The sequence below is a fragment of the Electrona antarctica genome (assembly GCF_951216825.1).
Source record: "Electrona antarctica genome assembly, chromosome: 1".
Classification (NCBI taxonomy): domain Eukaryota; kingdom Metazoa; phylum Chordata; class Actinopteri; order Myctophiformes; family Myctophidae; genus Electrona; species Electrona antarctica.
The window spans coordinates 47,147,368-47,172,122 of record NC_136806.1 but is presented as its reverse complement, the minus strand read 5'-3'; the positions used below and the strand labels follow the sequence as shown (position 1 = coordinate 47,172,122).

Genomic DNA, 24,755 nt, shown 5'->3' with positions numbered 1-24,755 from the left:
TATTGAGAATGACACGCAGACATTCGAGGGAACGAGCGAGCTGACAACACTGGCTTTATTCCAACGGTCTTTATGAGGTGGCCCTGCTCAATCAGGGAAAATGCCTCCAATTTTGGGCAGCTCTTGCTGCTCTGAGAAGATGGCGTGTCGAAAAGAAGAAAAAAAAGTTCCGACCAGTCATTGGTCCGAAAACGACAAACCTACCTCAAACCATAACCGCAAGCATGGAGCAGCGCATGTTCGCCAACCTTAACGCATGTTCGCCAACCTTAATCCGGTCGCCAACTTTAACGCATGTTCGCCAACCTTAATCCGGTCGTTTTCCGCATGTCGGACAAATGACTGGTCGGAAAAGCGTACGGACCACGATTACATGCTGCCACATGCATGGAGTCTGGAGCCAGTGCCAACAGAATGCAGGAAAAAGGCCGCAAGGAAGACCCTTAGACCCGGGGTTTGCCCCCGTGAACCGGAAGTAGTAATCAGCCAATTTCGAGTCACCATCGTGACCCTGATCTAGTGATAGAAATGCTAATATGCTAACCGGGAGGTTGTGATAATGATTTATTGAGCTCCTAGCATCGTCCCTCACCCCATATCACCTCAATTTTTTGGATTTCGATGACGTCACACCATGGAAGCAAACGTTGCCTAGCGACGGGAAGATAAAATACGGTAAAAATAATAGTATTAATTCTGAATTAATACTCTTTTAACATTTCTCCTGTTCTCATGTTTGGCACACAGGAGGGTTTAATAACTAAACACGAGATTTCTCGAGGTTGGCATATACTGTGTTAATCTGTACCGAAATGCACCAAAGCACACCACGCTGCCTCCCACTATAGCTCCAATTCTCATAGGTTAGTATTAACCTACTGTTTAACCCCCTAAGGTTGCACACACTTTTCTCCGACTCAGCAAAGAAGGTTTGGTAGCAGTGAAAGAACATCCAATACTAGTGTGCAGCTCCAGGCCCCCTGGTGCTCTAAGGATGCTGTGATGTCGGTCCGTCTGTCTCTCTGTCCGTCCCTCAGCTTTGCCTTGTGGCTCAGCTCTCTCTTTCCATCACAACGGTGCGATACGGCGACCGCAATACTGCTCCAGTTCTCCAGCTGATCCTGACAATTTTCCGGCGTTCCCAAATGTTTTAGCTCAAGACTCAAAAGAGAAATTCGATGTCTCCCTGAGACCCAAACGAATCTACAAGCACACAACACGTTGCGATGCAATGTTTTGTGAGCTTGTATATTTACTATTTTCAATACTTCTTAAAAAAAATATATATATATATATTCATGGAATTACTTTGAATATTTTATATAACAGTTACTTTGAAAAATGTTTGAATTTGTTTTTAATTCAGACTTTTTGTTTTTGTTCATGGTGTTTATTTTTTCAAAATTGTTGGAAACAAAGAAAAGGAAGACCCATAAAAATGTGTCCATGACTCACAAAGGGGTCCCGACCCAGTGCTTGGGAAACAGTGGATTAAACAATCCGTCTGCCCTGTCTGTCTGGATGGCACATTCTGGCCTTTATATTGACATTGCTGACCGTTCAGTATTATTGCAATTCTCTGCAACAGAATTGAATTACCGGCCGTCAACCACAGTGGCAGCGCTGAGGTTATCCTGGGTGAGCGCTTCCATTGGTCCGTATTGATTTGGGTCTGACTGATGTTACATAAACCATGTTACCAGCGTGAGAGCGAGAGAGAGACAACACACAGGGGAACAGCAGGTTAAAGGTCACATTACTGTCTTCCATTTACAGTGGAAATCATCCTATGTAATATAGTACAGTACCATGGTCTTGTCATCTTGTGCTGTAGAAAGGGAGAGTTTTCAGCTGTTTACAGAGGTTTTCTTGTTTGTCTACTACTATATCGTTGCTGTCGGGGAGAAACCACCTAACTCCATTTTTCAGGTTTTTGATTAGTTTTTTTCATCAATCAATGCTATTGAACACCCTTTACGTCTATGTGTTGGTTAAACAAATATTGAACCAATGGAAAGTATTAAAAAGTGCTTCGGACAAAACCTCTTAACTCCATTGGACCCTCAAGCTAACTCCACCACCTCTCCCCCTCTCATGCAAGTAATTGACAATATATAAAGTCACAACTCCAACTTTGATGAGGCAGTATTGCTTTGTTTTTAAATATAAGGTTTTCTTCATTTCCTGAAAAAATTACATTTCTCATTTCCTGAAAAATGAACATTTTGGAGTTAGGTGGTTTCTTCCCGACAGCAGAGATATGCAACTTTGGATGTGTTTATCTCTAATTTGCTTTGCGATAAAGTGTCAACTTAACGATCTGCTAATTTGTTCAGATTTGGCCTCCGCGAACTGCCATCTATTGATCCTACTGTGAGGTCATGACTTTATGCAATGAGTGAGCGCATGGGAGCAGCAGAGAGAGACAGAGAGTGAGGGGAGCGAGAGAGAGACAGAGTAAGGCGGAGAGAGGGAGATAAAGACAGGGAGATTAGCACTAATGCCATATGGGGTGTGTAGACCTCAAAGAGTGAAGAGATGAGGGCTGATGCACATGTGCACAAGCACACGCACAACACGTGCACAGGCGCGCGCACAGGGTGGACATGGGGGCTTGTTTGTGTGGGGCTTTGTTACAGTGATTCTGAGTGGACAGTTTTGCGACAGCAGTTCTTCTGATTCGATGGCTTTGCAACTACACTTCTGAGTTCAGTGACAGATTGGGGTTTACGGGTAACAGGTATACGACAAAGCATATACATATAGGGCTTAAGTGGTTCAAACAAAATAAACACGCAGCTCTTTCAAGTCGATATGGACGTTTAGAGCTTCGGTTAAACAAGGTTCCCCATTCTGTTCAGCTCGGTCACAGCAGGTCTGTTCTTAAACATTACCTGCATTCCCAAAACGAAAAGTATAGTATGAATGACAGCGGTAGTGCCGGGCAGCAATTTGTTCTCACACAGCTGGCTTTGAATTTTTGTGAGAAAGCAAGCATTATAGCCACACATATGATTTATTTACCCCTAATCCTGGATCTGGTCCAAGTTCTCTATTTATCTCTCCTCCAGCTGATAAGCAAGCAGCACTCGGATTAAGTTGGATAGACCATGCGCACATTTGCCTGGTATTTGCTGTGATCATCGGTGGAAAGTAACTAAGTACATTTACTCAAGTACTGTATTTGAGTAAAATTTCGAGGTATTTCAATTATTTTGCAGGGACAAATACTGTACTTTTTACTCCACAGCAGTTATTTGAAAAGTTCATAGTTACTAGTTACTTTGCAGATGCAGATTATTATTACAAAACATAGAATAACCAATTAAGTCCTATTTTAATTAATTCCAAAATAGCTCACAATGTGTCACATTGTGAACCCCACGGAAAAAACACAAAAAATATGGAGATAGGACTGGTTTCTGCCTGGTTTCTGTGAAACAAATCCGAGTACTTCTTCCAGCCCTGTCTATGAGCTATCGGCACAAACAGAGAGAGAAAGAGAGAGAGGTAGAGAGAGCGGAGGTAGAGAGAGCAGAGGTCCAGGGAACAGAATGTGTGAGGCAGGGGAGAGAGAGACGAGGAGGAATGTGGAGGCAAAGGCACATTCCGCGCGTTTCTTGCCGGGTAATTATTAATGTGCCGTCACATAACTGGTGCAGAGCCAAGGTGGGCGATGTGTGATGGATCCATACCTACCGACCGCTACGAGGAGGCATGCAGCGCAGCGCCAAGGCAAACATGAGCAGCCTTCCGCTGCGCATGACCTCAATTCTCTCTTCTCTTTACCTGGCCTGTTATTTCTGCAGAGAAGAGATACGGCAGCAGTCACGTAGTTTCGGCTACTCGCGGGGCCTTCGTCGGCCATACGGCGACTTCAATACTCAAAACCCTGATTTAATTCAGACATTTGCCTCGATTGTGATTGATTAACAAACGACTGTTCAAAATGAAATACACACGGTGAAAATGACAGTTTTTGGATGTTACCATTGTGCAACCATGTATAATACAGGCTTAAGTGGTTAATAATACTTTTTCGGGTCGATTTGTTGATGTATTAGAAAACATTTATATATTTCAAATGCCTCGCTTCTCAATTATTCGGTTATAAGTCGGTTACTGGCTCCAAATATTGGTTTCGATATATTTTCTTAGCAAGAGGCAGACATGATAGACCTTCTACTGTACCTGACCTGGATTTCTTTACCTGGGCGGTTATTTCTGCAGCCCCCCCGCCCGCCCCACACACTCCCCTCCCTGCAGCCTGTACCCTAAAATTACAGCCTCCATGGAGAAGCCGTGGGTAATATTGGACACATAATGACTGATGATTCTGGGACATAATAATACTCTGGACAGAAGGGGAGAGCAGACCTGTATTAGCTGCTGCATAGGCCTGAGTCGGGCTAATCAAGACAGAAAGCATGACGGAGCAAGCTTCTAATTAATTTCATTACATAAAGAGCCGAGGGAAGATTAACTTGAACAGAGGTACAGTACCCCCCTCTCTCTCTCTCTACAGTATATCTTTCTCCCTCTCTTTCTCTCTCCCTCTCGCTCAGTCTCAGTTTCTAAAAAAGGCTCCATTGTTCCTGGAACAGTTCACACAGGAGTCACTATTCTGTGATTACAGGCGGCGATAAAAATCAAGAGTGGTTCCCACGTTAGCAGCAGCCCACACCTGAGCTGCTTTCTCTTAACAGCTAGTAGTACACATAACGTACAGTGTGTGTGTGTGTGTGTGTGTGTGTGTGTGTGTGTGTGTGTGTGTGTGTGTGTGTGTGTATGAGCATGTACACACACTCCGTTTTGGTAAATATGGACTGCACAGCACTGAGCTAATCTCATCTAAACCACTTAAGCCCTATTCCGTACTTCGCTGTACGGTCGTGCCACGCGGCGAAAAGCTTACAGATTCTATCCACTCGGCTATTTTCGAAAATGTTTGAAGCTTTTTCACCTATAATGCCATGCCCCAAAAAACAGGGACGCCAGATTGAAAGTTGTTAATGGGATGTAATAAGTCTGCACCCTGCAGTGCAATGGGTTTTTATTCGCTTCCCGCGTTAGGGACAGACAGTAGGCTGACAGGAAATGGGGGAGAGAGATGGGGGGGGTGACATGCAGTAAAGGCCCCTGCAGTGCAATGTTGAACCTCTTGAATCCCAGCGTGCTTATTCCGGGTTCGAACATTACCCAAAAAATTGCTGATCTACAAGCTCACAATGCGTCACCGTGACACGTTGTGACCTTGTTGTATATCAGCAATTTTTTGGCAAGAGATTTGGTGTAGACAGAGAAAAGAGGTAGAAGGTAGAAGTACAGAGCCAACACAGGTCCACTTTACTAAGTCTAAAGGGTTTAAGATGTGGTTAATACAAGTGAATGCGTTGCCATTTAGGTATAAATACCCACATAAACACTACATATACAGACTAAGTAGTTTGTCCAGTATTGTGGCACCTGCATTGCAACAGCAGGTTGATGACTGATGAGGCACCGTGTGGGCAGGTAGTAAACACACTGAGGCTGATGAGGTAGCCTGATGCCAAGTCCAGATCCCTTTGCATCAGCACTTTTTGGTTTCTCACTCAGTTTGGGTGTAAATAAAAGAGAAGCCGAGCTTTGCAGAGAAACAAAGGGGGGAGACGAGCCGGAACGGCCCCCGTGTGTATTGAAACGTTGTACACACACACACACACACACACACACACACACACACACACACACACACACACACACACACACACACACACACACACACACACACACACACACACACACACACACACACACACACACACACACACACACACACACAGAGAGAGAATATGATGCTAAAAATATAGTGCTGCAGAATATTGTAGATGACAACGTAATGGAGAACATTTCTGCAGCACGTGGTTGTTGTGGTTCCGTTGCTCGGGGTCGATGCTCGACGAAAACTAAACTGTGTTTTCTTCACTGTCAGATAAAGGTAAGGCTGCAGAAATGTAGCTGCGAGCGTGGCTGAAACAGCCAGCCAGCACAGCAGTGAAGGACATCTGGGGATTTCCAAAGCAAAGAATAAAGCCCTATATCACCAGCGGCTGTAAACAAACAAAGGCTGCAATAGAAGGAAGGGTTGTAATGGAATCTTTCCTTTACAAACTTTATTTGCTTGCTTTACATTTCACAACACCACAGAGAGCACATTATATTGTCTATTGCCCGTGGAGCCCAACCCATGCCAAAATCTTGGGTCCGATGCTGCCCCAATTTTGGAGAGTCAGACCACCGATTAGTGATTAATGTTGCTCTGGAGAGGGAAGTCTGGAGCACTCTGGTGGAGCTGTTGCCCCCGCGACCCGACTACGGATAAGCGGTTGAAGATGGATGGATGGATGGAAGACCACCGTATGACCAATATTATTCCATTAAGTGCAATATTTTTTGCGACCCGTAGTATCAGCCTGGCTCTAGTCTCTCGAGACAGACTGTTGACTTGCGTCAAGAGGGCTCTGTTTCTCCTTTATTTGCCGATGGGTTCTCAGATTGGCCTGGCTCTAATCCCCATGTGGCTCTGCTGAGGGACACTGACACATGTCTGCCATCTATTCCTCTACATACCTATCTGCTCCAACCTGTTAGTCAATGTGGATGCTTGCTGGGACTGGACCGGCAGTCCAACCAGGGATAAAAGCTTTAGAAGTGAGCTCGTTTCAATTAATCTCCATTGCAAATGAGTTTCCCTTCTAGCCAAAGTCATTAACCAACAGGGTCCTCCTGCCTCCACTTCCCTTCCTACAAACGATCGAAGGAGACTTTCTTTAGACTGGCTTTAGCGTGCAGTGAGATCTGAGGGAATTCTGAGCTTGTGGGTGGCTTGGGAAACAAGTAAAATATGCAATGCTGATTCACCCCCTTTGATCTGAATTTCATTATCATAATGCTGCATAGCTTAAATGCTTTAGGTAAAACATTACTTCAGCAAAGTTACTGAAGACAGAGAATAGCCCAAAACCATTGCTGAAAAAGAGTGAACTTATAGATTCTGAGTTATCCTCTTTGCACGATCAATACAGAAGCATCTAGTTAACCACCTTCAACCTAGCATCCCAATTTTTGGCACGTTATTTTGAGTGTAAATGATAAAAAAACTGTATATCTTCACAATGCTATCAAGATGTGACACGTTGGGACTTGTGAGCTAATAGATAGATGGCCTATTATCACTATATCCACAGTACAAAGTATACACAGCAAGGCTTAAGTGTTTTAAGCAAGGGGTAATTTATGCTGTGCTGGTCGAGAAATAACACACGACAGGATGTGTTTAATCAACCTGTCTTATCCTGCTAATTACACAGCTACTTAATAAATAAATAACTAAATTGACCCAAAAGTAACAATAAAATAAAGTATTTCCTCGCTTAGGTTATATTCCATAACCTAAGACACAGTCACCTTGGAACAGTAGACACAGTCACCTTGGAACAGTAGACACAGTCGCCTCATAAAAGTTAGTGTTGGTGAAATAGAATACATTTTCGGTTACTGCATTGTGTATTTCTCGCTTCAAATGTTTTCAAAAACATTCTTGAGAGCAAATGTTAGTTGTCATGACATATGGTGTGTTTGTTTACATGGCTGTCACGTTGGATATACGGCACAAAATCAAGCAGCGCACATTGATATGAGCAGGTGCTCTGAGCAGGTGCTCTGAGCCTTTGATTAGATGTCATTATCCAGAAATAACACACGAGCTGAATTCAGTGATTGGCCAATCAGAATCAAGCATTCAACCAAGCCGTGTAATAACAAGTGGCATTATTGATATGAAGAAACAAATCACAGAGAAATAATTACCTGCCTGTTTATTGTTAATCCAATTCTTCTACTTAGCTCTCCTTTTAATCCCACACACACAAACTCTCTCTCTATCTTGTCCTTTGCCACCCGACTTCCAGCTGGTCTAGAGAGCTCAGACTCTGGTGGCATGTTGCAGGTTGCAGATAGAGGTGTGTGGATGGGAGGAGGCAGCTGTTAACTATTCTGTCAATCTTCTAACTATAGTTTTCCCTCCTGTGAAGCTGCAGGGTGACGTCATACTGGACTAGGAGCTATACTGTAGATTCACAGTGGTTACCAAATTTCTCAGCTCGTTACCCAAAACAGAAAGTAGATATTCTCCCGGGACCCAAACTAGTGAGAATAAATAGCCGATCTACAAGCTCACAACGTGTCACTTCGCGCCACGTTGTGAGCTTGTAGATCGACTATTTTCACTACTTCTTAAATATTTGTACTAATTTATGGAATTTCCTAGATCTTTCTTTCATGTCTCATTAAAAAACCAAATGTAGGTTTTAATGTATAACAATATGTCTGCGACCCACCAATGGGTCCCGACCCACTGTTTGGGAAACGGTGCTGTAGAATGTTGAAGATGATGTTGTCACCATCGCCCAGGTAAGGAAGGTTTAGAGCTGATCCCGGGCCTTTGCCTGTAGGCCAGGTTGTCACCATCGCCCAGGTAAGAAAGGGTTAGAGCTGATCCCGGGCCTGTGCCTGCCCTGTAGGCCAGGCGAGGATGGCGTTGGGTTAGAGCTGATCCCGGGCCTGTGCCTGCAGGCCAGGCGAGGACGGCGTTGGGTTAGAGCTGATCCCGGGCCTGTGCCTGTAGGCCAGGCGAGGGTGGCGTTACACTGATCTAGGGCTAAGCTCATCCCTGGCCTGTTCCCGCCAGGGGTCAGTTTCCACTGGTGGACAAAGTACTACTTAAGTATAAAAGTATCAATACTGCAATGTATTGTAGAACTGCGCTGTTAATAGTACAATAAAAGTCCAAAAACAAGCTCACAAGCTCGCATTGTGAGCTTGTAGATCGGCTATTTTCAAATGGCCAAAATGTATATACAGTGGGGCTGATTAATATATGTTTTGAAATAATAATCAAAATCTACAAAGTCACCACCAGTAACGACCCACTGTTTGGGAAACCGTGCTCTTATAAAGGGGGGGGCAGTGCGGTTGGACCAGTTCCCCTGGTTCCCGCGACACAAAGGAAGGGGACCAGGACGTGAAGCAGGTCTGAGGCAGGTCAGTCCTCCTCCTCTTGACACCCGAGAGCCAGTTTCAGCCACATCAACCATACCATGGTTCAGTGCAGTGTGCTGTTTGTTCAGGGATTAATCACACAAAAACGAGGAGGATTGGACCTGCGTCGCCTCGAGAGTCAGACGGCAGAGAAACAAAAAGGGGATAGAGAGAGAGAGAGGGAGAAAGGTCAGAGTAATGACAAACTAAAGATGGAGGACACAGAGGAGTAATGAGGAAATAATGACTGTGTGGGTCTGTCTATCTGTCTGTCTGTTTGGACAATGGACGGAGTGTCTCTCTCAGGCTGTTGGACGGGTTCCGCCAGTCTGCTATCGGGTTACAAAGCGCCAGAGACGCTCACATCAGAGCCAGGGACAAAATAGAGATCATTGTTCTGCCTTCTTCTCCCACACAGGAAAAACTTAAAGAGTGACTCCTTCCTTTCTCCCTTCTTCCCCCGTTTAAACACGTGATCAGGGGCCCAGCAGCTAGATGTGGGTGCCAGGCAGAGAGGGGAAGGTGATCTAGAACACCGTTTTCCAAAACAATGGGTCGTGGACCCATTTGTGGGTCGCAGACACAATTTTATTTATTTTTGTTTCCTATATTATTATTTTTTTACATTATTCTTATTTCAAAACATTTTCAAAAAACATTCTCCCCAAAAAGCTTAAATTGTAATTAATAACAAAATTCAATGATTTTTTGAGTAATTTCATGGAGAAATCAAAGAAGAATCGAAGAAATTCCATGCGTTCCAAGCTTGATCTGCTATTTTTAGTTCGGGTCCAAACGTCTAATCTCTCTTTTGGGTCTCGACCTGAAATATTTGGGAATCACTGCTCTAGAATTCCTGGAGTTGGAACTGACAGAGAGGGCGTGAACAATGAACAGTGGAATAATAAGTAATGATATTAGTTATAGGACCATAACTTCCACAGAGTACCCAGAATCAAGCGGTTAGTTAGAGGCCTTCCAGAAACAACAATGGAATGTCAGTGTCTGACCAAACAAGAACATCCTCATTAGAGCTGTGTATTCCACTGCTTCTCAAACTCTTTGAAGTCAGGGGCCCCCATAACGATATGTGATTGGCCGCAGACACCCATCTGAAAATGATTTGTGCCAGGCAGGGACCCCCAGAAGAGGGGAAAAAAATGCAAACCACAATTCTTCAAAATCTTTCAAACATTTTCGATGTTTTAAAATAAATAGCACATGTACAAGCTCGCAGTGTGTCATATAAATGGATAAAGTGGTTAAAATGACTGTGATGCTGTATTAACAACTTTTGCTGGGGACCGCCTGGAACGTCCCCAAGGACCCCACTTTGAGAACCACTGGTGTAATGAATGAACACAGCTGAGCAGGTGCTACTGTATATCCTTGTCATTAGCCCCCCCCCCCCCCCCCCCCCCCTCCCCTCCCCCCCGTCCCGGCCCAGCCCCTCAGGCATATCCAATCACACATAGATTCCACAGATTCTAAGTAGTGACTCTCCCAGCTGGCCTACGGAGTTCTCTCACCACCAAAGGTAGTCTGTATCCCTGTGTGTGTTTACGCGCGCGTGTGACTGTGTGTGTGTGTGTGTGTGTGTGGTAGGAGATGGATATAAAAATAGTATGATGGTGTAGGAGAAGAACAGAATGAGAGAGAACCAGTGTTTGTGTGTGTGTATATCAGTGTGTGTGCACATCAGTGTGGGTGTCAGTCTATTTGTGTATGTGTGTGTGTGTGTGTGTGTGTGTGTGTGTGTGTGTGTGTGTGTGTGTGTCAGTTTGTCTATTTGTGAATGTCTATGTGTGCGCGCGCAGTAATATGCAGTAATACGAGAAAGTAACGTTGAGAGACAGAAAACCGGGGAGAGTGAGACGCGTCAGGGCCTGGTTACAGTTACCTGTCTGTCAGACCAGACTGAGTGAGACAGACAACGGGGGACAGTGAGACTGTGTACCTCAGTGGTTCCCAAACCTTTTAGCTCAAGACCCAAGAGAGAAATGTGATTGTCTCCCAGCCTGCAGGACCCACGCTAGTGAAAACAGCCGATCTACAAGCTCATAACGCGTTGCTTTACGCTGCGCTGTGAGCTTCTAGATTGGCCGTTTTCACTACCTCTTAAAGATTTATTCATTCAATCATTGAATTCGTTTTTTAAATGTATGACAAATGTTGCATTTTTTTATGTTTTGAAATAGTAATAAGGGACAAAATGTAAGAATGATAAAGAGATATTTACTTGTGTGACACAGAAAAATGTGTCCGCGACCCTCAAATGGGTCCCGACCCAGTGTTTGGGAAACAGCGGCGTACCTGTCTGGCCGCTGAACTCGACCAGACCAGACAACAATTTAGACCCAGACTCATTTCCTCCTCACTAAGCTCCACAGGACCATAACATGACCATAGAATGCTCATAAAACCATCTGGCTGCACGGGGCCAGCATCAGACTAGAAACCTCTTATCTACATTATTCTAACTTGAACTTTTTGCGTTTTTTCCTAAATTAATGGTCTACTTTATAGTATCAAAAGTAGCAGATCACTTTATTTTTTAAGTTTTCTTTGAAAATAGCCGAGGTATATAGGGTTAAAGCGGTTTAAGTATTTAAAGTGATTCTGATGCTAAATTAACTGATACTGTGATGTGAGACTAGATATCATTAGGGTTGTCACGATTATGACATTTTATTTGCTGATTAATAGTCACCGATTGAATTATGTTTTATGAATAAAATGTTAATTTCTATGACCGATTATGCAGAAGATTATTGCGATTAAGTAAAATAATTGCGCTTGGGTAACAATTGTGACAGGCCTAGAAGATATCGTCTGCGGAATTGTGCGAGTAGTGCTAACAGACCTGTGCGATTCGTGTCGACCAGATACAATTTACGATTTAGGCATTCTGATCCAGAGCGACTTACAAGTCTGAGAATGGAATACGCAGAGTAAGCATGCGCTCTAACCGCTAGTCCATGAACAACAAGGTACCTACTCCACCAAGAGACCAACAGGGCCAGTAAATTAGGGATGTACTGCTAGTAGTGACTAGTGAGGCATACTAGGCACTTCCTCCATGCTAACTCTGATCTCAGCTGATGGAGGAACAATTGGGTTGTGGCGGTGACTGTAAAGTGTAAACCTTTAAATCCACATTATTGATTTTATGTAAAAGAACAGAACCCAGGCAGCCGGCCAAAAGACCTGCTATAGGAAGCAACGGTACTCTGGCAGCGAGGTGGGGGCGGTGCTACTTAAAGACCTGCTATAGGAAGCAACGGTACTCTGGCAGCGAGGTGAGGGCGGTGCTACTTAAAGACCTGCTATAGGAAGCAACGGTACTCTGGCAGCGAGGTGGGGGCGGTGCTACTTAAAGACCTGTTATAGGAAGCAACGGTACTCTGGCAGCGAGGTGGGGGCGGTGCTACTTAAAGACCTGCTATAGGAAGCAACGGTACTCTGGCAGCGAGGTGGGGGCGGTGCTACTTAAAGACCTGTTATAGGAAGCAACGGTACTCTGGCAGCGAGGTGGGGGCGGTGCTACTTAAAGACCTGTTATAGGAAGCAACGGTACTCTGGCAGCGAGGTGGGGGCGGTGCTACTTAAAGACCTGCTATAGGAAGCAACGGTACTCTGGCAGCGAGGTGGGGGCGGTGCTACTTAAAGACCTGTTATAGGAAGCAACGGTACTCTGGCAGCGAGGTGGGGGCGGTGCTACTTAAAGACCTGCTATAGGAAGCAACGGTACTCTGGCAGCGAGGTGGGGGCGGTGCTACTTAAAGACCTGCTATAGGAAGCAACGGTACTCTGGCAGCGAGGTGGGGGCGGTGCTACTTAAAGACCTGTTATAGGAAGCAACGGTACTCTGGCAGCGAGGTGGGGGCGGTGCTACTTAAAGACCTGTTATAGGAAGCAACGGTACTCTGGCAGCGAGGTGGGGGCGGTGCTACTTAAAGACCTGCTATAGGAAGCAACGGTACTCTGGCAGCGAGGTGGGGGCGGTGCTACTTAAAGACCTGCTATAGGAAGCAACGGTACTCTGGCAGCGAGGTGGGGGCGGTGCTACTTAAAGACCTGCTATAGGAAGCAACGGTACTCTGGCAGCGAGGTGGGGGCGGTGCTACTTAAAGACCTGCTATAGGAAGCAACGGTACTCTGGCAGCGAGGTGGGGGCGGTGCTACTTAAAGACCTGTTATAGGAAGCAACGGTACTCTGGCAGCGAGGTGGGGGCGGTGCTACTTAAAGACCTGTTATAGGAAGCAACGGTACTCTGGCAGCGAGGTGGGGGCGGTGCTACTTAAAGACCTGCTATAGGAAGCAACGGTACTCTGGCAGCGAGGTGGGGGCGGTGCTACTTAAAGACCTGCTATAGGAAGCAACGGTACTCTGGCAGCGAGGTGGGGGCGGTGCTACTTAAAGACCTGCTATAGGAAGCAACGGTACTCTGGCAGCGAGGTGGAGGCGGTGCTACTTAAAGACCTGTTATAGGAAGCAACGGTACTCTGGCAGCGAGGTGGGGGCGGTGCTACTTAAAGACCTGCTATAGGAAGCAACGGTACTCTGGCAGCGAGGTGGGGGCGGTGCTACTTAAAGACCTGTTATAGGAAGCAACGGTACTCTGGCAGCGAGGTGGGGGCGGTGCTACTTAAGCCAGGAGATTATAAATAAACGGTACGCAGTTATAGAGACGAGGGCCGTGGCCTTTTGTTCTACAACGCTACAACTCTCACACTAAACAGATAACAGCTAAAGTGTTCTCTGCACATTATGACTTATGCAAACAAACAACACAGAGTAGAGCCCGACTCAGGACAGAGTTTTGGGCCTGCGGTGCCGATCCTGTTTGCACGGAACTTTTGTCAAAAAGTGCAAACGTTCCTGATCAATTTGAAAAACTTTGATTTGATTAAGGTTCCATTTGAGAACATTTAACTAGAATGTATGTTATTTACATTGGTACTATATAACCTTTTTTCATGAATATAATATAATTATTATAATATTAATTTTGTCTAATTTGTACGGTAGGGTATGCTAATACTTAACTTATAGAATTAGCCCTTCGCTAAGTCCCTCCCCAACCCGTCCTTGTCCAATAGGCACGTTTGCAGCGAGGAGACGGGTCAAGCTATCCTTCTCCCCCATAGAGATGCATGTTAAATGATGGTATTTCTCCATATAAATAACCGATCATTTCAGTAGCAAGAGCATCAAAATGTCTTCTAAATCTAGCCAACAAGGCCTGCAGTAGGCTATGTACTGGACAAATTTGCATGATATTATTTAAATGAACTAGAAATACGAGGAAATGACAGAGGGAGAAATCAACTTTTAACGACCGTCCGACAGGAGTTTTCATGTTGCACTAGCAGCACTATGAGGTGGCGAAAGCTTGACCTGCATAGCAAGTTAGCAACAGTTGCTAAACTATTTGGATTGGCATTGATTGGACAATCGCTTTTTGGGGTGGGATTTAGCGAAGGGCTAATTGGGGTGGTTGTATTTTGTCTCCCCTGCTCTTCTATTGATCCTGTGACTACTGTCTAGGTGAGGGGTTCTCAACCCGTGGGTCGCGACCCCTCGGGGGGGTCGCCAAATTATTCAAAAAAAAAAGATTTGTTTTTAAATTTTATTTTCACGATTTTTCAAAAATAGCAGACCTACAAGCTCGTAGCGCGCCAATCGGTGGCGCGCTATGAGCTTGTAGATCTGCTATTTTTCAATAGCTAAATTATAACAATGCTTAAAACACCAAAAGGGGTTCCCGCCCAAAATGGTTTAAGGTTATTGTAGCAGTCAATTTATATTGGGGGTCGGGAGGGGGCGGGGCGGGGGTCCCGAGACATTGCCAAAGCATTTCCGGGGGTCCCCGGCCAAAAACGTTGAGAACCCCTGGTCTAGGTGAGACATGACCTTTGACACAATCCTGATTTTGAAGTTTTGACAAAGGTCAAGAATCAATGTATCTCTTGAGCAAGCAGGTAGGCTCTATTAGCTCATGGGTAAATATTTCAACACTTTCGCAGGAGATCCGGGTATAAACCCGAGGTAGAAGAGGAAAGTTACATAGTGCAGCTTGAACCACTTAAAGGGGAATACCACTCATTTTCAATGAGTGGAATGCCCCTTTAAGCCCAAAAGAGACGACCTACAAGCTCAAAAAGTTGTAACGCATTGTGAGCTAGATCATCATGTGCTATTTTAGAACATTTTAGAAACACACAAAAAAGTATTAAAAGAAAATGGCATGTATGCTCAACAAGGGATCGCAAGGTTGAATGTGGTAAAAAAAAAAAGAGAAAAAAATCCAGACACATTGGCTGCATAATTGCTGATAGCGAAGCTGTTGAAAAAGGTCAAATAATGGCCGATATATCTGCCAAGCCCATATTATCTTGCTCTAAAACATACAACACAGAGAATCCATTTGTGCTGGTATCTAAACGGAGGTTGGTGACGGGGGAGCAGGAGATAAGCACCATGATCAATGAAAGCACAGGGAAACCATAACCCTGGTGTGCTGAGGTGAAGGCATGCTGGATGAGAGCAACTCTATCACAGGGAAACAGGACACATTAGTTAGTATATATAGATCGGTGGTTCTCAAACCTTTTCATATCATGGATCCCCAACATGATATGTATTTGGCCACGGACCCCCATCTGAAACCAAATATCACACAGTGGGGGATGAGGCCATGTACAACATTAAAAAGTCACACAATCACAAGTAAGTCCCACATGTGTCATGTCATTGTGGAGCACACTAACATTTTTATAGAAAATGTTTCAAAAAGGTAAAAAAAAAACTGATCTAGGAGTGCTGTGAGCTTATTAGATCTGCTATTTTTGATATTCATCATACGAATATATAGTGCTTAAGTGGTTAAAATGTCAAGTGCGTACGCACATGTGTGTATGTGGTGTGTGTGTGTGTGTGTGTGGGGTTGTCTCAGCTTTGTCAGATATAAGAAGGGGGGCTCCAAGGAGAAAAGGCTCTGTTCTCTGGACAATAGTTCCAGGACAAGGCGTTGTCACTCTACATCCGTCCTCCCGCTGAGTCTGAGCTGGTGACATTTACAGACAAAGGCCTCGGTACGGGGTCTATAGTACGACCTTTACCAAGCGAAGGTCACAGGGTCCTGCTTGTCCCCGCGAGGATAAAACCACTGTTTGTCTGAGGACCACCACGTGGCTTCTCTGGTCATACAATGGGAGGTTTGAGAGCCAGAGAGACGGGAAGAAATTACTTGGACTCTAAGCTGTAAATATCGTCGTTGTCGGGTATAAACCTTATATTCGAAACTTTTTATGAAATGGAAAAAGGAACCTGCGTTCCAATGGAAACTATATGTAGTTATTATTTAGTCACAAGCTCTTAATACTTTTCATTGGTTAAATATTTATAAAACCCACAGACAGACTTACTGTAACCACACATTTCATTGTGACACATTGTGAGCTAATAGATCGGCTACGTTTCTCCTTTTTCGTGAAAAAAAAAAGAAAGATAGAGAGAAACAGATGCGAACCACAAGTCATCTATACCTTGACTGGCAAAAGTGTCTCAGCACAATAAATTAAACAAACCACAAGTAGTAGGATAGTTGAAATGAAAATCCACATTATTTAGGTCAGTGGGCTACTAAATGTTTGATTCATTCTACCATTGCCGCTCTGCACACTCAATACACTTTAAGACATTTGCCTTTTTAAACACCTAACAGTTGGACATAATGATTAACTAGGGCGTGTTCTGTGCTGAAAGGCGAAACAGCCAGGAATCAGGATACAAATCTGTTTAAACCTACTGAACTGGCAGTTGTTGGGTTATTTTAAATTAATCAATGCAAGGAAACGTGCAGACAAAACAAAATCCTGCACACTGTCTTAACTTGTATGTTTATTGTGAGGGCCAGTAGTTTGTGACAATGATTGAAAAGCCCTCTTAAACAGGGAGTGACTGCAAGCCTGCAATCAGTTACAATCCCCATGTGTGCAATATATACCATAAAAACATAAATACCAAACATCAATCTTCTGCACTGCTTCTCAAACCATTTCATGTATTTGTTTGCAGACCCCCATTTGAAAATATTTGTGCCAGGTCCCCGTACAAGATACGTTTTAATGCACGTTTTTGGGGGGTACACTTATGATTGTCAATATGTTTAACTTTTCTTGCTCCATGCATGAGCAAGAAAAGCAAGAAAATCATTTTACTACATATTGCACAAGGAGATTTTAATTAATTACAGGCTTGAAGTTGATGCCACTCCCTATTTTATTGTCAAACTATTCGCCTGATGAAGTTCTAGCGCTGAAATGTATTGGCATTATTCGCAGTAAATATTGCACAGGTGTGTGCAGGATGTAATATTGTATTAGCAATTTGTCTCTGCTATACACCTGATTCAAGAAATAGATGTGCCAAATTGTTATTTTGTTCTAAACGCAACTTTGAGTCTCTTGTCTTGAGTGACTGGAGCTTTCCTCAGTGGCAAAGACAGCACATATAATTACACATTCAGCGCAGAGGACTCCTAATTAATTCCTTCTGTCAGATCCAGGAACTGATCATGGGTTACATTGATGAAAACTTGTGATTTTTCTGTTTAAACTGCTTTCAATACTTTGGAAGGAAAAATAATAATATAACTGTATCTTAACTCCTGTGCTGCCTTTAGTGACTGAATGTCCCATGCAAAATCAATAAAGGTCTTATCTTATCTTATGTTATTTCCAGCCATTACCATGTGATGATGAAGCGGTCAGCTCTGTGGCTTCTTTGACCTTTGACTGGATGACCTTACAGTATGTCCAGTGATGGTCAAATCCGTACATGTTGCCAATGCTAGGCTTTAATAATGGCAGGGCCAGAAGGCTCAGAGATTAGATTTAGCCAGCCACAGCAGACAGCGAAAGCTCTACTACGGTATAATCCCAACTAGAGCATGACACTTTCCCCTCCGATCAGATACAGAGATTCTCAAACTTTTTACCTAGAGACCCAAAAGAGAAAGAGAAAAGGGGGGAGAGGGGGAGCAGAGAGCGAGCAAACAGGACACTTCCTTGACAGCCTTGGGGATGGGGGGAGAGGGGGGCATAGTAGAGGAGAGAAGAGACAAACGGAGGTGAGGACCAAAGGTTGGGCCAGAACCCAGTCAGTGGAAGACAGGGGTGATTAGTGCTTGATTAGCTGGCTGGCTGGCCTCAGGCGAACCTCGCAGAGTCGCCACGCAACACACAGACACCACAATAACAGACTGTGCTCTCTACTCTACGCTGTACCATCTGTGCTATGCCTCATAGGGCATGCACTCCTACAGGGAAAAATATGAATTATTGAATTGCGTGGTTTATGCTTAGTTTTGAAACAAACAAACAAAAACGTGCAAATCCATTATTTCTTCTGCAGCACATCACAAGAGTTTGTAGATCTGCTATTTTCAAAAAAATGTGCGAATTTAAAGTGGACCTTTTTAACTCAAATCTTTGCTTCTAGGGGTCCCTGGGACAAAGTATTTTGAGTCCGCGGCCAAATACATAGGCCTACAATTTTGGGGGTCCTTGACATGAAAAGGTTTTGAGCACCACTAATATACAGTAGCAACATATGTTTTTCCAGAAAACTGTTACCTCTTTGTCACAGATACATTCCACAGCTAAATATATTCTGTCAAGATGCTGTGATTCTGATCCTCGCCTTTAAAATGACTTATTTCTGATGTTTGTACATACACAAGTTTATACTAGTCTATGTACGCTAGTATATAAGTGAAAGGGGAATCCTGCTGGCTGTGTGATTTTGTGGCATTTTGTTCGTGGGAGGGTGAGAGTGATTCACATGAAGTGTAAGTAAATGACTTTTAACATAGCTTGACATATGGATGTCATTCTATACGGGCGGCTGTGCCCCGGCCCAGAAGATATGGGACAACACATACGTTTCTAAGTAACTCTGCGTTTACACTGCTGGGCTAAGCGGAGCTGAGCAAATGGCCGGCCGGCAGACATCTAATGGTCAGCACAATTACTGTTTCATCAGCTGCCAGCGCTTTCAAGTGCCACACATATGCACACACACACACACAAATGCGGGCAGGCGTACACACACACACACACACACGCACACGCACACGCACACGCACACACACACACACACACACACACACACACACACACACACACACACACACACACACACACACACACACACGCTGCCAGGGGAGAAGCCAACCCCCTGGGAACTTAGACAGCTGAATGAAGACATCACTACATCAGCTGTCTGGCAGTCACATTGTGCTGAGAGCAGAGGAGAGGAGACAGAGAATGAGGCAGCACTGCTAATAGGCCGGGCTCAGAGAATGAGGCAGCACTGCTAATAGGCCGGGCTCAGAGAATGAGGCAGCACTGCTAATAGGCCGGGCTCAGAGAATGAGGCAGCACTGCTAATAGGCCGGGCTCAGAGAATGAGGCAGCACTGCTAATAGGCCGGGCTCAGAGAATGAGGCAGCACTGCTAATAGGCCGGGCTCAGAGAATGAGGCAGCACTGCTAATAGGCCGGGCTCAGAGAATGAGGCAGCACTGCTAATAGGCCGGGCTCAGAGAATGAGGCAGCACTGCTAATAGGCCAGGCTCAGAGAATGAGGCAGCACTGCTAATAGGCCGGGCTCAGAGAATGAGGCAGCACTGCTAATAGGCCGGGCTCAGAGAATCCCAGTTATATGAGGAATAAGGGTGCAACAGTTAAACTAATTGATTTGATCAATTATTAAAAGCATACTATGTAACTTTGCTCTGTGTTTCTTAGGCTACATAACAAAATAATACATATATTTTTTACCCATCATTTCCCTCTATATCAGCAGTTATCAGCCACTGGAATAGATGTTGTTTACCTGCTTTGCCTGTTTTGGTAGACGGGATGTTTTCGGGTTACCAAAACAAACCAAAAGACCAAAATGTATTTATTTAGACTAGAGTGGTGCCCGTTTGGCCTACTTGGAACGATGGAAGTTGGACATGCATGACCCACCCAGAGTTCTTTGTCAGGCATGCCCAAATATGGAGTCTATGCAGATGTCATCACTGTGATGTCAGAACAGGCCATTTCCATGGAGATCTAGGGGTGATCAGGTGTGATCAATTGTCCGGATCCCGGGCAGAGGCTTTTGTGCTGGTTCTGGACAACCGGCTGTCCAACGGACTCGACACCGGGCACTGCACACCTTGTGGTGGTGTGGAACACGTGTGTCAAATTTGTCGGTGGGGCAAACAGTTCTCGAGTGATTGTGTGGACAGTACACACGGTGCATTTATAGATAGATAGATAGATGTATTTTTTTGTTAGACATCTCCCATGATCTCTGTCTACCAAGACAAACAGTGAAAACAACAAAATACAGCGAGAGGGGGCAATGTGTTTCTGCTGGTAAACCGTAAAACACCACCGCACGACTCCAGTGGCTGGCATAGAGGGACATGATGAGTGAAAAATGATTGTTTCAAGGGCAAAGTTACATATTATGACTTTAAAGAAAATAATTTAATAAAATAATTGATTCATAACCGATCGTTATTTTGGGTAAGTCATTAGGTATAAAAATGAAAAAATAAAACAAATAAATTAAGAAAAGTGATAAAAATAGTGAAAGTAGCCGATCTCGTCGCTGACCGATGGTCGCAGCCCTAATTTGAGTCAGTAAGGAAAAAGATGCTCAGAATGGTATTATCTGTTGGCCAGAGATCTCACTTCATTCAAAGCATGCCTCCCTCTGACAGATTGAAGGAAGGAAGGAGGAGGCTGGAATGAGATAACAAACACCTCTCCTCTCAGTCCTGAAGATGCATTTTTGCGGGTGATGATAACCTAAACACAGCATGCTCTAGTCGCTGACACTGTCTGTCTGGAACAAGGATCTGTCATGTTGAGCTCCCAACGTCGCTGATGACAGTGAGCGTTTGCAGCAGCCAAACTCAACGCCCTCAGCCAGCAGTGGTGGAAAGTAACTAAGTACATTTACTCAAGTACTGTACTTTACTTATAGATTTTATTTATTATAATTTTTTTACACATTTGAAAACGTGTGAAATGGGACCCTCTGCATAATGTGTAGGCTACTTTTACTTATAGTACTTTAAGTGCATTTTGATGTATGGATGAATACCTTTGTACTTTTACTCAAGTACATTTTGAATACCCGTACTTGTACTTGTAAGAGACTATTTCTACAATAGGGTATATTATTGATGCTTTTACTTAAGTAAAACAAGTATGTCTTCCATCACTGTCAGCCAGTGGCTTTATGCCCATTTAATTCAATCTACTTAAGGACACATGTAGCAGAGCTGGCTCTACTTAAAGGGGCATTCCACTCATTTTCAACATTTTACTGTCTCATCTGTCCGAGAGGATATGATGAAGAATTTCAGAATTTATCAAAAGGATTGAAAAGACCCTACTTGCACCTTAAAGGAGTACAGTATATACAACAGTATATGAAGATCATGACACTGACCTCATCAAACCCTAGCTATACATGGAGAAGACTAGATCATCACCTACAGTAGATCTGCATATATGGAGCCGGAAATTAAGGACCGGCCCACATCAAACCCTGTACACTCAAGACACTGCCCGAAAATGAAGGACCCTTGCCACCCTTAGATCTCCATATATGGAGCTGACCTGTTCTGACATTCTATATGTTGACCTGACCTCATCAAACCCTGTACACTCCAGACATGCTCCATATATGGCCAGTACAGTATTCATTCATGTTGATCTGACCCCCCATGCCAAAGCACCAGCGCTCGCCCCTCAGGGCGTCTTACTGGTGTATATATACTGAGAGAGCTAAGCACACAAAAAACATGACATTCTAATAAGAAGATGAATTTTACTCGTGACATCTGAGTATCTTTGATAAAGTAGAGCGCATGGTGTCACAAGCATATCTCCATGTCTAATCACAGCTCAAGACTGATTAAGTATAGCTGTAAGATACTGTACAGATACTACCGGGGTGTGTGTCAAACATGAAATATTACAACAATCAGTGCAGCGTACAATATGACAATCATGTCCCAGTTCCCCGCTATTTTTAGCCAGGGGTGGGCAACCATTTCGGGGCATAAGACCGTTTTCCAAGGCTGGCGTGATCACCCAGTGCAAGTGAAAACTGCCATTGCTTTTACTATGTCTTGATAAAGGCTGCTAATTAGAATAATAGGAGCATATATTAGGCTAACTTAATAATTAAACCTAATAAAAAATGAGTCATAGCTTTGATATGGATAATAAAGGTAAGTTAAATCTTGGACTATCTGAAGCCAAAAGTTGTATGCACATCAAACAATGTCAATAGTGCTTATTAATAGATTGGAGTCGCAGCATAGAAAGATTGTATCAAACGGGGGTTTGTGGCTTAATGCATAATTGCATATCAGACCAGGCATCCTTGAAATTAAAAACTTTCAGAAATACGGTCTTCTTGTCAGTGGTGGAAAAAGTACTCAAATGTTTTAAAGTAAACGTATCATGATGATATTATGATGAATTCCTGTTCTTATGATGAATTCCTGTTCTGTCTATAGAAGTGTCTATTTGTACGTCTCTAAATGTTTTGATGATTTGAACATGGTGGACCCTATTGGAAACAAGTGTAATGCTTAATTGGGTCGTCCACTCACAGTTAACAGCCTTTGTATTGAGTTTGTGCTTGAAATGTACTGTAATTCTGCAAACTGTTAATAAATTCTTCAATCAATCAATCAATCAATCAATACCGCAATGTGGAAATACTGCTTCTTGTTTCCTAGTGAAACAAGTCAAGTGTTGATAACATGTGGGAATGATTTCGAATGGACGGGTGCCTGTGTGTGTGACACACATCTTGGATAAAGAGCCCCCCTGTCAAACACAACTGGGTGGGTCCCCTCACGTCACACCCCGAGAAACGCCAGGTCAAAGGTCACCTTTGGCCCCTGGTCTCCACGACAACAGCCTGACAGTCTGAAAGACTGTTATTGCCTCTCCCCCCCACCCACCCACCCCTACACACACCCACCCCTACACACACACACACACACACACACACACACACACACACACACACACACACACACACACACACACACACACACACACACACACACACACACACACACACACACACACACACACACACACACACACACACACACACACTCCCTTTTGTCTCAAAGCTCCTGGGTATCAAAAGAGACAGGGGTGTGAGCAGATCCAACCCAAACATTTACAACAGGCCAAACACATTTCTACACACCGCAGTGGGAGAGAGACATATTATAGGACCACAATGGAAACAAGCCCTTTAAGACGTTTTGGTGTTATCCCTTTAGCATCACTGTATAATTGTATCACTGTACTATTTTGCAAACAGTTCATAATTCAATAAATCCCTACTTCAATCAAGCTAAGACAGCCAGACAGCCAGACAGACAGCCAGACAGACATGGAGAGGGCAGGGGGCTACCGTCCACTTGTGTCCAGAGACCACCAAAGTTGACAGGATTGTGTAAAACAAATACTGTTGTTGAAGATCTCTCTCTCTCTCTTTCTCGCGCGCGCGCGCACACACACACACACACACACACACACACACACACACACACACACACACACACACACACACGCCTTTCCCTTCAGGAATGCAAATCAAACATTTACAATGGCATTATAACAATGCAATAACCTATTAACCTATACTCGTTAGTAGTCTAATAAGCAAGTGATGCAGAAAGGACCGAGTATACTGTACCTGATAGATTATTATTCTTTCGCAGACCCAACTAGATTCTACAATGAATGATGATGGCCCCCGACGGCGTTCCAGAAATATAATAATCCGATCCGATCTACTTTATGGAAAGTTTTCCAACATGGGACATGCTCATGCGATGCCATGCAAGTAGCCATGCATCATGATCAAATATCACAATCCGGCTGCAATGCTGCGCATCGCAAAAAACAGTAGAAAACGGACGCTGCTCACCATATTGTGCATGGTAGATACCTCAACCTACTTTCTGTGTCGAATCGATGCTGTGGCCGGCTGGTGTTGGCTAGATAGCAGCAGCAGGTTGGCTTCAAAGGCTTGGATTGGAAGATTAAATTTACTTCCAAATTCAGCAGCGCCAGCGGCCAGTGCTTCTGGCAACTATACGCGGTCACTGCCGGTCAGCTGGTCCGACGCAGAGCGAGGAGCGGAGACACACAGTGACTGCTGCTGCATGCTTGTTTCCCTCTCGGAGGTTTGAAGACTGTCTATGGTGACTGGTCGGACCCGGGAGGTTGCGGTGCGTCCCATGTGCTTCTTGTCCCATGTTTAGGGGGGGGAAAAGGAAAAAATGGGGGTGTTAAGGTGTTATGTCGCCATCTAGCGTCGGAACAGTTCATTTCCAAATAAGAAACATGTTGCTGCTTGGTGTCCCATGTTTCAGAATGTATTATTTAGATCATTATTTTTTAATTGTTTACTAAAAAAAGAAGAAAAAAATGAAAAGTTTATATCTGTGCTTCTCAAAGTGGGGTCCGGGGACCCCCTGGTAGGACGACAGAAAGCAACAAGAACACATTGAAACGTTTTGAGTTTGTGTGGTGTAGTCACAGTGCATCATAATGATG

At 44.1% G+C, this 24,755-nt stretch overlaps 1 protein-coding gene across 2 annotated transcripts in view; it reads right to left on the bottom strand.

Annotated features, from left to right (window-relative positions):
• Positions 1 to 24,346, bottom strand: part of n4bp3 (NEDD4 binding protein 3) — a 52,094-nt gene extending 27,748 nt beyond the window's left edge. The window contains exon 1 of one of the 2 annotated variants that reach the window (XM_079501709.1): positions 24,124 to 24,346. The gene's annotated coding sequence lies outside the window, so the exon portion shown is untranslated. Of the gene's footprint in view, positions 1 to 23,889; positions 24,007 to 24,123 lie in introns of those variants that run through there. The other variant, XM_079501710.1, reaches the window with a different exon arrangement.
• Positions 24,347 to 24,755: the final 409 nt, after the last annotated feature.